This window comes from Parasteatoda tepidariorum, chromosome 2 (assembly GCF_982258835.1).
Source record: "Parasteatoda tepidariorum strain Cologne lab strain chromosome 2, Ptep-v5.0, whole genome shotgun sequence".
NCBI classification, from domain to species: domain Eukaryota; kingdom Metazoa; phylum Arthropoda; class Arachnida; order Araneae; family Theridiidae; genus Parasteatoda; species Parasteatoda tepidariorum.
Genome location: NC_141756.1, coordinates 41,320,448 through 41,337,640, shown reverse-complemented (window position 1 = coordinate 41,337,640; position 17,193 = coordinate 41,320,448). Strand labels below are relative to the sequence as shown.

The 17,193-nt window shown below is 26.8% G+C and overlaps 1 protein-coding gene across 4 annotated transcripts in view; it reads right to left on the bottom strand.

Annotated features, from left to right (window-relative positions):
- LOC107436192 (uncharacterized) overlaps positions 1–17,193 on the bottom strand; it is a 124,142-nt gene that overhangs the window by 32,657 nt on the left and 74,292 nt on the right. For 2 of the 4 annotated variants that reach the window (XR_015431355.1, XM_087157243.1), the window contains exon 1: positions 10,479–10,619. The exons of the other annotated variants lie outside the window; for them this stretch is intronic. The gene's annotated coding sequence lies outside the window, so the exon portion shown is untranslated. Of the gene's footprint in view, positions 1–10,478; positions 10,620–17,193 lie in introns of those variants that run through there. 4 annotated transcript variants of the gene reach the window in all.

The following is a 17,193-nucleotide window of genomic DNA, read 5'->3' as shown; positions in this document are numbered from 1 at the left end:
GGGCTTTGAACTGCCACTGGGAATAGAACCTCTGTCCTTCACAGTGACATTTTAGTACCTTAACTATACAAACGCGTTTCTGGTTAAACTCAGAATAATTATACTGGACCAAATTATGTTATATAATTCTGTAAATTTCCATTTTTCTTATTCTTTACCTTACAATTCAGACGTATTTAAAAATTCTTGTGTTGATCTTCTTCCTAAATATTAAAAACAAAGAATAGAAAATACTTACCAAGTGCTTAGAAATGTTCCTGATAAATTTTTTGAATTTTATTTTTTGATAAATAAATTAAGCTATGAAAAATAATTTATCTCATATACAATCAACAAAAGAGATTAAACATTGTACAGAGCACAAAATAAAAAACGGACTACCCTGAATAACTTTTGATCTATTCATCGGATTTTTACGCTTTAGGACTCATTCCTAATGATTCAAAGGGATGACCTCAAATATGCTAATTAATTAGTGCAGACGATATTTTAAGTTACGAAACCAAACACAAAAACGTACTTTCGCCGAATAAACATACCCTTATTTTCAACGGATTCAGATTTCTGTGCACTCAAAATATAGGAGGTAGTCGCATCCTGAGAAGTATGGTCCCAACAGTTTCTCCAGGAAAGCGCTTTAAAGTTTGGAAGCCTTAATGCTAATTTTACTTTTTGCGTTTTTCTCTGTAACTCGAAAACATCTTAAGTGAATTGAAAAATCTTTTCACACAATTATAAAATTTATTTATCCACAGTTAATTCCATGCAAAAAGTAATTTTCAGTAAGTATTTACCATTTCTTGATATTTCATTTAATATTAGTCGAAATAATTTTGAATTGTAAGTAGTATAATTCTTTACAGCATTTTAAAGAAAATAATTTTACATGGCAAAATACAAAATACAAAAATCGGTCGAATAGTTCCTGAGAAATTAAATTTCAAAAAAATGTATTTTAAAAATTCGATTTCTCAGGAACTATTCAACCAATTTCATTCAAACTTTGTATTTTGCCATGTAAAATTATATTCTTTAAAATAATGTAAAAAAAATTTATACCTTTAATTTAAAATTCGACTAATATTAAATAAAATAGTTAAAAAATAATAAGCATTTATTAAAAGTTATTTCTTGCATAGAATTATCCGTGGATAAAAGAATTTTTATAATTATGTGTAAAACGTTTTCAATTCGCTTTTAAAATTCTCGGGATATGGTGAAATACGCAATAAGTAAAATTAACATTATGGTGTCCAAACTTTGGACAGCTTTGCTGATGAAACTATTGGGACCATATTTCCCAGATAGTGGCTACCCCCTTTATTTTAAGGGTAAAAAAAACCAGTCTGTTGATAAAAAAAGGTATGTTTATTCAGAGAAAGTACGTTTTGTGTCTGATTTTGTAACTTAAAATATCGTCTGCACTATTTAATTAGCATTTTTGAGGTCACCCCCTCGAACCATTAAGATTGAGTCCTCGTACGTTAAGATCGGATCATTAAATCAAATTTTATTCAGGGCGATCTGTTTATTTCTTTGCTTACTGTACATTCTGAATAATTTTGAATAACTCTTCGAACTATCATACATACAAACTAACATACTTGACTTAATTTAGTTGTATTTTTTTGCATTTCGAGAAGCTTCACTTCCTATACGTTAACTAATTAATGTTAACGATTAATTTACTAACGAAATCAGTTCTTCGATTCGAAATTCTTCGATTGATATCTTTTTTTATCATTGAAGAATTTACTAAATTTTGATTTTATTGTTCTAAGTCGGTATAATTTGGCGTTATTAAAACAAAAATTAAAAATTTAACAGTACAGACTTAAATATTAACTTTAAGACCATTATAAAGTATTTTATTTTATAACCGTCGTTGAACAGCCGACCCAATTTCATGGGTTTACGACTACTTACGTTCAACTCCGTAGCCTTGTAATTTTGAACCAATCCAGAAGACAAGGAAACTCCTGGATCAGTACCCAGAGGTATTGATTTGTTGTGGGAACATGGTGGACTTTGAGACTCGACAGATTTAACGTGCATCAGTCACCATTTACTACACGGGGAATCTTCGGCCGGCGAGGATCGAACCCACGACCTCTTGGATATGGGCCCAGTACCCTACCGACCAGGCTATCCCGGCCTCATTATAAAGTATTGATGTTATTAATATTTTTTTCAAAATTATGAAATTTTTGAATGGAACATTGAAATAAAGATAAAACCATATCGACTCTTTTTAATACTTAAAAATTGAAGTGAAACATTAGACAAAATATTTAATTAAAATAAATTCTTTTTATAACTTAATTGAGTAAGTATTAAAATAAATTCGTCAAGTTCTTTATTTTAAAAACATATTTGCGTGAAATTTAATTTGATCATTTTTGCAAGAAATTTTAATACATCTTCGTTTTCATCAGGAAAATTAAGATCGAAAATGTAGATCCTTAAATATGTTTATCTGCATTTAAATGACAGTTGTTAAATAATTATTTTGCAACTGCTAATGAGTCTAGATTGAAAAAATTTATATATAAGTTGATAAATTAAAGACATTTAGTGAAAATTGAGAAAAATGCAATAAACGAGATATTATAGAAAATTTAAAGTATTTACTAGGAAATTAATTAAAAATAATAGTTTGTTTTTCCATAAAAGGGATATTAATCCATTTTTTAATATAAAAGTAAATTGGTTTATGTAATAAAAATTCCTCTATGTCCTTGTTAACGGGAAGGATTTTGTTATTGAAGCTTAATATTTTATTTATTTAATAACATTTCTTTACTAATTTTTTCCCTTTGCAAAATAGAGGAACTGCTTTAAACACAAAACAATTTTCTTAGGTAAGGAAGAACATTTTAAATGTTGAACTTCGCAACCTTACAATATTTATGTCAGAGCTATTAAATTCTTCGATAAAAATATTTACATATTTATTGCCAACTATATCTTTATAAATATTTTATCTTAATTTTAATTCAACCTTTAAGATTCTGATCTTAAAAAGGAATAATTACTTAGAAATGATCAAACAAAAGTTGGAATAGCGAACAAACTGAATAGTTTAACAGGACAAACTCACATTAGGGGTAACATTCTCCAGATATTTTGAAAAAGTACTATCGATATGAAGGAGAAACCATGAAAATTAAACCTCGATGTCCATTCTGTAACAAAATGTATATTTAAAAAAAATATCTTTTAAATTATAATTGTCGTATTTTTTCACAATAGTTATTGATCTTTTGAACTCCTGACTAATAATAAGAGGAATAGTTTGACATTGAATCAACTAAGGCAGGAAATACATTGTAACTGTAAAAAAATATTTATGATGGTTAGTGAGGAATAATTTTAGTAGTTTCTCCCTATTCCACGTTAAGTAATTAATTACTCTTAAGAAATCAATTTATTTATTTTTAAAAATTTCGAAATGCGAAAGAAAACACACTGTTAGAATATTTATTCCAAAATTACGGTAAAATAACCGGAAGCAATCTGTTCATCCAATTAACAGTAAAGTTTGTGGTAAAGAATATTTCTTACCTTTACGGTTTTTAAACAGTTTACAACAAGTATGGTACCATATTGTTTTGTATTTATGCTTTTTTTTACCATTTACAACTGGCATGGTTTCGAAACTGTGAAAAAGAAATTTAACTGGACTTTAGAGCTAAGTGCTTCGTCAGTTAATGGGCATTATAGTTAGGGTTTTCTTGAGTGGCGTTTTATCAAACGAATAGTGTGATATGGTTTAATTAGTTTATCTGGTTGTTTCACCCATCGTAAGAGATGGGTAATACTAGACTTTTTTATTGTTGAGCAGTCTCATGTTGTTGCCCTCTATTCGTGAAAGAGAGTATCGTATTATTATAGTTAAGGGTCACAAATTGGAGAGTGCATTACTCTGGAAACTCTTCATGTGCTGAAGAAAATAGAGGAAATATTGTGGAGTCACCGCTGACACTCGAATGCAAGTCGGTAACGAGATTGAAAAATCATCCATCTAAACCATAATGACTTCAAAAAAACTGATAGGAATTAAGTATATTCATTCCGCGGGCCTAGTTGATTCTGGCAAAATTCTGGTTGCTTAACCGTGTCATGTGGAAGTTAATAAATGGTTTTTATCACAGTCAGTTTGGCCGGGATAGCCTGGTCGTTAGGGCGCTGGGCTCATGTCTGAGAGTTCGTGGGTTCGAACCCCGTCGGCCGAAGACTTCCAGTGTAGTAAAGTGACTGATGCAGGTTAAGTCTGTCGAGTCGCAAAAGTCCTCCATGTTCCCATAACAAATCATTACCTCTGGGGGGTACTGGATTGGAGATCGATCGTTCTCTGATTCAGGTCAAAATTACGATATGACGATAAATGAATGGATCTAATAATGGGTCGGCCCTATAAACGGATGTGACGTATGGTGTGGCGGAAGCCGAATTCTTGGCCATAGATGGCGTCACTGGAAAAATAAGAACAATCGCACCCCCCTGCCTAAACAGGCATACGTCAACAGCAACATCACAGTTAATGGTTTGAATACCATCTTTTTTATGGCTATTTGACTGTTTTGTTTAAATATGATAAAATAACGATGAAATAAATTGTTATTTAACTATTTTCTCCAAACAATTTCTATCAGTGCATGATAGGGGAAAGAAACCACAGAATTTAAATCCGTTCATTCTGCAACAAAATATTTTTTTAATGAAAAAAACTTTTAAACTATAATACTTGAATTTTCTCCTGGTATTTATCTATAATTTGAATTCTTGACTAATGATGAAAAGCTTTACATTGAAATTAAGTTTTTCTCTTTGCTGTAAAAAGTAAGTTATTCTTGAAACTTTAATAATTTTTAGCAAGCATTTTATTTATTTTTGAAATTTCTTAAAAAAGAGCAAATGAAAAAGAGGTATGATTTATTGGTTAATATTTCTCTCATAAATCCTACTTTAAGAGAATTTTTCGTTGCAAGCGCAATGACATGAGAGCAATAGTTCACTTAATTTTTGTTGGTTTAAAATGCCATTCCAAAATGTAGTTGTATTGTTCTCTAATTTGTTTTTAATAAAAATAAAATCTAATTAAAGTAAATCTTATTTTAAAAAATGACTTCAATTTTTATATTTTGAGAATTAAAAATATGCACTATGCATATGGCCATTTTTATAATCCTCTCAATGGTGTATCAGAATTTTATCTTAGTAAAACTTAGCACATCCCGTTTGCAACATTAATTTAAGCCAGTCCCCCGCAATGTATAAAGATAATAAAAAATTAATCCTATATAAATTGAATATTTTTCAATAAGTTTTTATAAAACTGAAAATAAAATGAATATAATAAAATGAAAATAATATGAAAATAAAATGAATGCCGCTTTGTTTTGTTTCAGATATATTTAATCCTTATTATAATTTAAGAAAAAATAAGCAAAATGCATTAAAATGTTTTCTTATCTTACAACTAACAAACATTACATATAGACACAATATTTTTTAAAACCAATAAGTTGTTCAGGTATCTTAGGATCTTATATAAAACTTAGACAACTTAAAAGTAAAAAAGAAATAGGAACAAACACGGTAAAGAATACTTCTTATTAATGTTCTAAAGAGGTACTCACTTATCTCAGTTATAAAAAACAGATAGTTTTCTTCAAGAAAGGAGTTATGTTCGCAAAGATTTAAGATAAATTCCCAAGTGGTTAAAACAAGAAATGGAAAAGAATTATCTGTTCTTTTTTGTATTATGGCACAATCTCCCACCTTTAATAACTGAGAAAGGCAGAGTAAATAGTTCCTAAAAGAATGAGTTATAATTGAACAATAAGCCAACTTTTTCTCTGATTTTGAGAAAATAACTTTGTATAAAGACATTAAGGAATGAATTGCATTGTTTTTGAGTGGTGTTTTTATAGAAGTGCTACTGCAAAAAGGAAGGAAAGAGAAAAATTTAAAAAATTTACATTATTAATAATATTCAAAAAATTACGATATCTATTGAGATTTAAATGTTAAAAATTGCGTTAATATTACTTTTATCAAAAGTAAATAAATAAATAAAGTTTTGAATTTCCTATGCAATACTTAAAGTTCCACTACTCATGCTAAAATATGCATATCACATTTTCTAACATTTAAAAACTAAATTATTATCTTATTTAATCCTTTTATCATCGAAAAAATCATTAATATCCTTGGTAATGTTTTAATACCACAACTTTGAATAAAGTGCAAAGTAAAATTTTAGTTTTAGAGATTCTCTCTGCTTAACACATTTGCATAGAATTTGTAAAGCGTTACATGTTTAGCGCTAATGTTTGGAATTCGTTAAATTTCTGTATTATTTCTCACACTTTCTTTTCCATCAACACATTTGAATGCGTAAAGCTGATAAAAAAGGCTTTGGCAATAGATAAAAATAATTAATAGCCAATACACGGAGTCCTTAAATTTCCTTGGAGAAAACTGTTTAAACGTGCACATGACACTTGCATTTTTAATTTCTGGGTGGACGGAGGTGTGTTCTGGGGCTTAGCCTTGCAGTTACACATTCCGGACCTTTTTCATTTTTTTTAAATATTTAATTCTTCATATGTATACAGAAATAAGAATTCCTTAATTCTTAAGAATTTCTTAAGAATTAGAATTTCTTAAGAGCTCCATGTGTTTCGGAAATAAAACAGTGTTTTATTATTTATCATAATTTGATTTTTCATTTAATCAGTTTCTGATGTTTAATATCTAATTGCTTGTCTTCACTTTGAATATAAGAATAGTTAGACAAATGATAATAATTATCTACAATTAACCATCATCCTTTTTCAACTAGTGTTAATTGTTATCTTCAGGATAAATGTTCTCATAATATTGCCTTTCCTTCCACTACATCGAACTAATAGTAATCATCGACTTCTCCAACAAGTCAAAACAAATTTCACGATACCACTTAAGTTTATAACATGTTTTGATATTCCAAAAGACAAACATGCTTTCTGAATAAGGATAAAAGAAAACCGTAATTTATGAATATTACATGCACTAAATTAACGCAAAATATTTTGCGAAAAAAAATTACATTTTAAACGAATTATTTCAGTAATGAATTGTAACTGTTTTTATCTCAACTGCTAATCTTTTTTGCCAATCAAAACATGAAATAATACATGACGTATGACGCTTACACCTAAACTTCTTGAATTGTTTTGCTCTTCAAAAAATACTGTGTGTCATTGTTTAATCGATGGGTACAGACTATGTCTAGAATGTTTTCCTGAAAGTTTTTCGTCCCCCGAGTCTATAATAAGATTTTAACAACAAATGACAAATAAGATTTAAACAATGTGCCACAAATAAGATTTAAACAAGAAATAACGAAAAAAAAGAGATTTAAACCAACAAGTAAAAAATAAGATTTAAACAATTAGATAACAAACACGGCTCAAACAAAAAGAAGCAAATGAGATTTAAACAAATAATGAAAAAGGATTTAAACAAACAAACAAGAAATAAGATTTAAACAAACAAACAAGAAATAAGATTGAAACAAGTGGCAAATAAGACTTAAACAAGCAAGAAACAGATGAGATTTAAACGAAAAGCAACAAATAAGATCTTAACGAGCAAGTTAATAAGATTTATTCAACAAGTAACAAATACTATTTAAACAAATAACTAAGCAGGGAAAATCAAGAAAGGCACTTTTATAGGAAGATTCTTAGAAAAGAATTTCAGCTTGCATTTCGTTAAACACAACAAAGAAAATTACAAAATATTCACTGGAAGCCAAATCGACTCTATCTTAGAACTCTAAAGATGAAAACATTTTATTTAATTTATACTCATCATCCTCTCCAGTGTCCTTTACAAAATTTTGTCTTTTAAATGCTGCAATCAGTTCACAATTAATAATATCTTTTATTCTCTTTAACAAGAATACAGGTAGTAGCTGTTTATTAAATTGACAATAACAACCATTGAAATCTCGATAATTTCCTACTAGTTTTCAAGTAGTTTATTTAGAAATCCCTGACCAGGTTGTATGGAAGAATTAAAATGCTGCAGAGTTCGTTAAAAATTTAGTATTATGAAACTCATTCCATCTTTGTACAAAACCTGCATAGTCAAAATGCCCTTTTTTAGACATGCTATTAATTTCGACTTACATAAAGTATGATGAAAATTGGTACATTTACAAAATGTTTCTTTTAAATGTAAATATTATTTAATTTTTAGATACCTTTTTGTTTTGAAACCAAAATGGTCCGAGATTTTTTATGAATATTGTGTTCAGCAGAATCAAATGAATAGGCAGCGATGACATAGTGGTTAAAGCATAGAGTTGTCACTATGCAAGAGCGAGGGTTGGCCCTGGTGGTTGCTTGAAGCTCATTTAGCTTCAGATTGATGGGGACCAGTTTTAAATAGTTTCTATTACTGTCTCTTTAGTTTAATAATAAATTTTAGAGTGAAATGAATACGTTACAGTTTATATATATATATATATATATATATATATATATATATATATATATATATATATATATATATATATATATATATATATATATATATATATATATATATATATATATATATATATATATATATATATATATAATAAATAAATAAATACAAGAAAACACGAAGAAAGTTAAGCAAGACAATAAGTTTCATATTTTGTAATCTGGCAATCTTTCTGCAAAAACATTTTTAATTCATTCTTGAAAAATATCCGTCCATGTAAGTTGATCTGATTTTGCTACTCGCTTTATAATTCCCCCTTTTTAATGTTTTTTCTTTTTCTTTTATTTTATTATCTGTTTTTACATGTTATTTTTACTTATTTTTACTTTTTGTGATCTATTTTATTTGTTGTTATTTTTATAAAAATTTTTTTGAGTGCTCCTCACACTATTGTATTAATATATTTTGCTTTAGCTTTATTGATACAATATCAGAAAGCACTCTGTTTTGAGGATATAATCGTGTGGGCTGAAGAAAAGATTATATCTTTTTTTCCGGTTTCTTAATTAACCTTTCATTCTTTTTTTTTTTTTTTTGAATAAACTGTTGTTTGTTATTTTTTTACTTATTATTTCCCCCCCTTTTTTTTTCTCATATGTCTATAATTTTTCTTTGTTTTATTCTTCATTTTGAACTGATATATATATATATATATGTATATATATATATATATATATATATATATGTATATATATATGTGTATATATATATATATATATATATATATATATGTATATATATATATATATATATGTATATGTATATATATATATATATATATATATATATATATATATATATATATATATATATATATATATATATATATATATATATATATATATATATATATATATATATATATATATATATATATATATATATATATATATATATATATATATATATATATTGTTTGGTTCTCCTCACACTATTGTATTGATATATTTGGCTCCAGTGTTTCCCAAACTTACGTTTTTGTGTACCTTTTCTAAATTTTTCGTAACGCTGTGTACCCCTAATAAAAAATTCAATGCATTTTTTACTGCTCAAAGGTTAGAAATCACAACTGGCTGTTGACACCACTAATTATTAACTGTCAACTCTGCAAAAAATAGTCAGTAGAAAATTACGTAATCGTAAATTTTCCCGGCTAGCTTTGTTTTTAAATAAAAGTTTTTGAAATTTTCATTTGTTGCAAGATATTTCGCATAAGAATGCGCACCCCCACTAAACTGCTCCCTTACCCCTGGGAGTGTGCGTACCACACTTTGGGAGGGCTATTCGATCGAATATAATATTAGAAATCACTCCTTTTTGTGGATATAATAGTGTGAGCTGATGACGAGAATATATATTTTCATTAATTTGTTTTCCATATTTTTAATATTTTTTTAATGAAAATTTTATTAATCATTTTTTAAAATATTCTATTTTAATAATTTTCTTCTTCTCTTTTCATTAATCTTTATTATATTATTTTCCATGTTTTCTCTATACTCTAAACTTAATTTTTGAGTTCTATATACGTGCAGCTTATGCGAAGTAAACAAAACTTATTATTTTTCTTAATTTTCTTCGTTTTTTCTCTTTTCTTTATATATATATATATATATATATATATATATATATATATATATATATATATATATATATATATCAAAAGCATAATCTTTAGTTTTCTTAATTAAAAAAATAAGTTTTGAATTGCAATTAACTGTTACTTTTACAAATTTTAATCTCAACATTATAGACATTAAAAAAGTATCAAGCAAATAATTTTTATCTAACAATACATTGTTATCAAAAAAAAACATTTTGAAACAAAGAACCATCGGCTTAAATCCTTTCGGACTTTCTTGTTGACTAAGGATATTATAAATTTTCTTTCCACTCAGCAGAAAATGCTATCAGTATGAAATCCGTAAACTTACGACATCCTCATACTTTCCTACCATCAAGAAAAGATCATTGGACCATGGAAAAGTTATCCACCTTTCCTTCCCGTGCTTTCAAAAACCCTCTTAATAGATTTTCTCACCAAATAAACTCATCAAGTCAGTTTCTACTTTTCACGAACGATGAGTGAAAAAAAAAAAACTTTGGCTTAGATTTCAAGGAGCTGATTATTTCCTTGGATCGCGCCACTGATTCTTTTGAGGTAGCAGAGGTTTTTTTTTTCTTCTTAAAAAATAACTATAATCTATATTAAAAAAAAAAAAATTATAAATATAAAAATAAAAAAAATATAAAAATAATAAAATAAAAAAAAAAATAATAAAATATAATAAAATATAAAAATATATATAAAAATAATAATAACGTTGAATTTTAGTTATTATAATAAAATGCGCTTCATAATTGGTTGTAGAGAATAGTTAATATCTCGAAATATAAAAAATGATGCAATCTTCTTCGAAATAGATATTGGAAAAATTGAATGCCTCCTTCAAAATGTTATTTTAAATAAAAGAGAGTAGTACATATTTGAAAAATAAAATCGGTTTTAATCGATTGGGAAGGTTTCCTTTACGAGAGTGTTGTTATTTTCTATTTACCTTTTTGTGTGAAATTTAATGAGTTATTTTAAGTAGAAAAGGAATTTGATTTTGATTTTAAACTGTTTATTATTTAAAAATTGCTTATATCAAAAATATCCTATATATAGTATGAAATCTTTAACCACATAAATATGAATATAAAAACCATAATTGACATTGAGTTTTTTGATTTCTTTTTAATGCTTAGTATACGGTGGATTGGACTTCTGTAATTTGAATTTAATTTTGAAATTTCTTAGTATTTAAAAGTATGAATGGTTTAGCACTTTTTGATACTCCGATGAAAGTTTGTTATTTAATGGTATGAATACGAGGTTATATTTTTTAGTAGACTTTGTAGCATGTGTGTGTTTAAATTAAATAAACGGTTAGTTCGAAGATAGTTCGCTTTCAATTTGAAATTCTTTTTATAGATTTTCGTCTCTAAAGGATTACATATGATTGTTGATATAACAAGTGTGAAAAGAAAGAAGGAGAAAAGAAAGAAGCGCATTCCTTAATTAGGAACTAAATAAATTATGATTGGTTGAATCAGTAAAATAGTGATAAAGTAAATGCATAAGAGAATCAGTGCATTGGCATATATTTTAAAAGGGACGAACTGGTGAATAGGGGAATCGATGGGAACGGGGAACCAGTGAATTAGTTTATAAATTAATAAAGCTTATAAATGCATAATTTGTGTTATCAACGAATTGTTCAATATGTGATCAATGACCACAGTTTTTTATTTCTTGTTTTTGTTTGTAATTTAAATAAGAGTATCATGCTGCTCTTGCGTTTTAGACTAAGAAAGGTTTTGACAGTAAAAATAATTTTATCCCAACTGTACATGCTACTTACCTACCTTAAAGCACTCGTGAATAACCCTTTCATCAAAACAAGGTAATTTATAATGTATAACAAAGTACATGATTGTAGATTGTAGGTAAATTTTGAAATTTTGGAATAAATTTTTATTAAATTAATGTGTTTTATGCGTCTTACAAATGACTGAGTAAAAAAATTCTATTCCGCTTCTTTTTAGATCATTTATAAAAAAAGCTCCTTGGAATTTGAAGATTTTTTAATACTTGTAATAAAAACGTTAATTTTTTACGTTTTTTGTAATAAATAATTGTTTTATATAGTTGAATTGTTCCGAGAAATGGCACTAAAATAAATAGAACTCCTTATTTCTCTGATTAAGTATTCCGTAGACAACATATTGTTTAGTTTGTAGAATGAATAATTTTTTGTAACCAAAGGTTTTAGTGGAAAACTTTATTAAAATACTTTATATAAGTTTAACCGGCTAATGTTTTCGAACTCGTTATAGTCTAAAATATATTCGTAACTACTTCTTTAAAGTGTCTACTTTACTGTTTACTGTCTTTACTGACTGCCTTAAAACTTTAGCGTAGTTAAAGTTTTAAAGTAGACAGTTTATTTGAGATGTAGTAAATTAACTTGTGATGTAAAGAAGTTTCAAAGTAGGCAGTTTCTTTGAGATGTAGTACATGATCTTGTGATGTAAGGAAGTTTTAAAGTAGACAGTTTATTTGAGATGTAGTAAATCAACTTGCGATGTAAGGAAGTTTTAAAGTAGACAGTTTCTTTGAGATGTAGTACATGAACTTGTGATGTAAGGAAGCTTTAAATCAGATAGTTTCTTTGAGATGTAGTGCATGATCTTGTGGTCGAAGAAAGTTTTAAAGTAGACAGTTTCTTTAAGATGTAGTTAGTACATGATCTTATGATCGAAGGAAGCTTTAAAGTAAACAGTTAAGTCCGCCGTGTCGTCAAACGTATGTACAACTAATTTGGTGCGGATAGGTAAATAATTATGGATTTGTATATGGTACATACATATAAACATTCTATTTCATTTATATAGATATCGACGCCTTTCTCTTTTATATTTATTAATCTTAATAAAAATATTAAATCTCTACATTTCTACCTACAAATGAATGAAAATTGAAAAGCTTGAACTACCGTTTCCTAATAGTTTTCTTAAAAAGGGAACGAGTTTTCTTCTATTTTCTTTCTATTAATTTTTTAAGTGAAACGAAAATATGTCAATTATTCCTAATGAGGTAAGTTATGACAAGAAAATAATTTACTTAGCTTCGTGTCTTAGAAGAATCAATCTAAGACCAGACGGATGTAGCACTTAATTGTCTTTTTAATAAAACCACTCAAACGAAAAATAAAAATCTGCTCAAAAAAATTGTGTTAAATTGAATTATTCCAATAAAGACATCCAGTCGCTCGTGCTAAATTCGATTTGTATCAAGTCAGCTATGCGTCAATTATTGCGCAGAAATGGGGTGAACAGAAATAGTTATTCAAGCAGAAAATGTATTGACTCAATCTACTATGAAACAAAGTACTTTCTCATGAAAACATACATTTTGTATAGTTAATTAAATTGAGAGTCTAATGACTAAATATATTTATTTAATAAATATAATCAATTCTAGGAAAAAAAATTTATTTCATGCTGTTCAATATTGTTTTTTTTAAGTTCCGAACTCTGCTTTTTGCTTGGTAAACTCCAGAACTCGCACTTTATTAAGTTTGAAACGTATAAATTACTTCATAATAAAATAAATCAATTCTAATAACGAAAATGAATCAAATGGCTTTGACATAGGCACCTGCATTTAAACATTGTGATCGATTATTTTGGAAGTAAATTCTGTGAAGTAAAAATTAGTGCCCCTTTTCATGTTTGGCAGATTGAAATTTTACTGTAAAGGGAAAAAAACTTATTTAAAAACCTATAACGTTATTATACTAACATTAATGTAACGTGAGCAATTATTTTCTTAATTTATGTTAAATTTTGGTATGATGATTCATGTGTCATTAATGAAATAAAAATTGATTTTTATTAAGTAGTAATATAGATAAACGTTAACATTTAAATTTTTTTACCCTCAAACTTTATTGATATATAATAAAAAAATTTATACGCTCTATTAATTTCCTAATTAAATCTTCAATTTAACAGAAATTATGTATTTCCAAATGAGCGTGTTATACACAAATTAAAAATGAAGTTAACTCAAGAGTAACAAATATAATTTTACATAATAATGCTTTTTTGAAGTATGAATTTGTTTTTCAACGTGACTTATGCTTGCGTAAAAAGCAAATCCATTTTGTATTCGCAATTTCGCTATAACCATCAACATTTAATATCATATTGCAGTTTTTTTTCTCTATATCGTTGATAAAACTTTATTTTTCATAATTGAGATATTTTACTAGATTCTAGAATATTAAATCAAATCGTTTTAAAATTGCTTTAGTAAATGTAAGTAATTTTCTGTTTTGAAATTTATCTTTAGTTACTGAAATTGACGACAAAATTTATTATTTGAGAGATAATATTAAGTTTTTAGCATTAAATTATTAAAAACAAATATATTTAAATTAATTTTATATACAAAAAATAGACTTTAAATATGTTAAATTGAGATCTTAACAATACTTTTGCTTTCAATTAAGGATAGAATTATAATTCCTAAACATATTTTTAAGTAAGTTATTAAATTTTTTATTTCTTCTTAATTTACCATAATTCAACAATTTTAAAAGTCACTTAATGTTATTTTAAAATTTTATTTTTCATATTTTAGAAAATGTGTCTTTACATTCCAAAGGAAATTCTATGAAGAGATCTAGTTATTGCATGGTGAGTTAGTTTCTTATGAGAAATAATAATGGCTTGTTAGTGTTTGGGCTTACCATTGCTTTCTAAAAAGTCGGTTAATATAATATGTTAAAGAATGAGAATTAATTAATTTTCAATTTGTCATATCAAATCTTTTCTTTCAATGCAATGCCAAAAACAGTTTTAACTCTCATTTTACTATGCCTGTTTTCTACATATCATTAATGATTTATACTGTGACCCAGTTTAATGTTGAGTTAAATCACGTTAAGATTAATATAATTTCACTACTTAGATGTTATATTTATTTACAAATAGAATTTTAAATGTATATATATTTTTAAAGTGTATAATTTAGTAAAAAAGTGGTGTAATATGTATAAAAACATAGCAATATTATTAAAAATTATTTCAAAATTAACTTTATTGCAGTATTGCAGAGTAACATTTAAATTATTGTTAGAAAATTTTGAATTACAAGTTTTATCTATTTATATCAATGTTGTAAAAAATATCTTAATTCCTCTGAACTTATATACTCCTTACAATTTTAAAGAAAACTTACAATAAAATTTTTTTATATAATTTTTAAAAGTTATAAAAGTTTTAAGAAGTTATATGAATTTAAATTAAATTTTTAAAATTAATATTTAAAATTCAAACATATAGCACAATAATGAGTGTGTTGTTGCAATTAAGTAAATTATAAAATAAATATTAAAGAAACAAAACAGATTATCAAATAAAATAAAATTTTGTGCGATGAAATGTTTGAATTATATTTTATTCGTACGTCGTTATAAATAGACACATAAAACATGAAGATATGACTAAAACCCCTTAAAATTAATTTTTTTGATTATGTTACTTTCATATATACGAATTATTAAACCCTAAGAGCTATTTGTAAGATCTATTAATATCCATTCTATCCATTCTACTCCTGGACTGGAGCAAAAGCTTTTGCATGGGGTAAAAAAACTGCTTTAAATGACAAGTTATAAAATATTCATTTCCGCTTCGAACAAAAAACTATTATATGAGTGCAGTGCCAGGAAAATTGCAAAATGTGTAGCTAACGTCTCAGGTTCGCACCAAGGCAATTATTCTTCTCTGCTAAGTAAAGGGTGCATTTATAAGTTGCGTTTAAAAAAATTGCTATAAGGTGAATTCAAAAAGATGCTGTAATCCATCATTGCAAGGATCGAATATTTTTTTAAATCCTTAGAATAAAATATACTTTTCACATTAAAAAACTTTTTCTGGGGGGAAATTGTATAAAATATTGAAGTATATAAATGCAAAGTACAATATTGGGAAATAACTGTTTCATCGTTAATAATAAAATGTTCATATGTTCAATAATAAATGTAATTATATCCCATGTAAGGTATTTGATAACTTTCCGGTATCATTTTTATACATATTGGAATTTCAACCATTTTAGGTAATTGAAATTGATCTTATATTTATGCCTCTTCACAAGTGCCTCACACACATTTTATTATTAACAATATGATCAAAATATGATTAAATATGATAAGATATATCTGTATGCAACAATACTAACTGGCTCTTGTAATCATTATTAAGGCTACGATAGCCAGTTCACACCATTTTCTAATAATGTTGATAATCAGAACTTTTTATCTTTAAATTTAGACGGCTTTTCTTAAAGTAATTCTCTCGAAGTTATTTCATTAGAATATAAAGCTTTTACTAAATAGTAGTTAAATGTAAATAAATATTCAATAACATTCAACCCATTATAATAAAAGCTGCTCTTTTAATAGATTTTCGTGATGGATGAGGAAAGGCATTATTACTAGTTTAAGAGCTAAAGCTAAAATGAATATCCTTAACGTAAACACCGATTACAAAATAATTTAAATGTAGCAGTATTCAGAAGTTCGTAGTCCTGAGAAGTAAAGCATATTTTGCAAAAAAAAATTAGCTACAATACCTTCAAAATTTGAAAAAATCTGCTGTTTTGACCATTTTAGTTCTCTTATGAAGCAATAACTTATTTATTTCATCTTAAACATTTCATCTTAAACATACCTCTTAATTATAACCACCGTGATGCTGTGCCATAGTTGAACGCACAAAAGAAAACGTATAAACTGATGTGAAGCGTACATGTATATTGAGTACGACTACATCCAAACTCCTCGATTCCTGCTCCATGTGAACAGGAAAAAATTCTGATAGGTAAAAAATTAGTGAAGAAAGTGTTCCACCATGGAAATAGAGTCACTTGTGATTATAGCCAAACTACCCGCAGTATTTATCTGTGATTTGAAATATGTGATGCTGCTTTTCATTTACAACCTGGAGGACAGTAGCAACAATATTATGCCAGGTTTCAATGATGGTAACCTACCACAGAATGAAACTGCCGTTCTTTGGTATATATAACTCTAT